General features: G+C 44.5%; 1 non-coding gene across 1 annotated transcript; it reads right to left on the bottom strand.

Moving 5' to 3' along the window:
• Window positions 1–247: 247 nt before the first annotated feature.
• TRNAA-CGC (transfer RNA alanine (anticodon CGC)) lies at window positions 248–319 on the bottom strand. The gene has a single exon. It is a non-coding gene; the product is annotated as a tRNA-Ala (tRNA).
• Between the last annotated feature and the right edge of the window lie 597 nt (window positions 320–916).

The following is a 916-nucleotide window of genomic DNA, read 5'->3' as shown; positions in this document are numbered from 1 at the left end:
GGAATGACTTCTGGAAAAAGAATAACAGTTTATGACTTGGAAGAAAGGCACCTGTTTTCCTAGAAAGAAAGAAAAATGACATGTGGATAATTGCTTAAGATGAACACACATGAACACATGAAGCTGCCTTATACTGACTCAGATCCTTGGTCCATCAAAATCAGTATTGTCTACTCTGACCAGCAGCAGCTCTCCAGGGTCTCAGGCAGGGGTCTTTCACATCACCTGCCTGCCTAGTCCCTTTCACTGGAGATGCGGGGGATTGAACCTGGGACCTTCTGCATGCGAAGCAGATGCTCTACCACTGAGCCACAGCCCCTAAGCATACTGTAGCCTTTAAGCATATTGTAGTCAGAAATGGCAGTCAACAATTGTATGCAGTCATTGGTAGTAAAAATTGCTGATTCTTGGAAGTATGATCCATTGGAACCAATGAGTGATAAATTAACACTGGCATGAAGATATGGACCCTAAAAACATGCATAAAAACATGCACTGGGCATGCATTTCTCCAGGATGAAACCCCAGTCCAGGATCCAGGCAGGGTTCATTATTGCTGGCCAGGGGTGTGCCATTCAGAGGCAACAGACAGTTTCAGTGGTATGTTCCATCCTCAAATAACAGATGTTTGACAGTTATAAACATGGTGGTTAGAGGGTAGGACTAAGATCTTGGATACCCAGATTCAATCCCCCACTATGCCATGAAAGCTTCCTGGGCTGGGTGACCTTGGGCCAGTCACTCTCTCTCAGCCTAACCTACCTTGCAAGTGGTGGTTCTGAGGATTAAATGCAGAAGGTCCCAGATTCAATCCCTGACATCTCCAGTAAGGACCAGGTAGTAGAACCTTTTATACCATTATTTTTGCTTGTGGACCAACAGGTCATGAGCAAAACAAAATCAGTACATTCCATAA

This window comes from Euleptes europaea, chromosome 4 (genome assembly GCF_029931775.1).
Source record: "Euleptes europaea isolate rEulEur1 chromosome 4, rEulEur1.hap1, whole genome shotgun sequence".
Classification (NCBI taxonomy): domain Eukaryota; kingdom Metazoa; phylum Chordata; class Lepidosauria; order Squamata; family Sphaerodactylidae; genus Euleptes; species Euleptes europaea.
The sequence above is the reverse complement of the archived record's forward strand: the minus strand, read 5'-3'. Positions and strand labels throughout refer to the sequence as shown.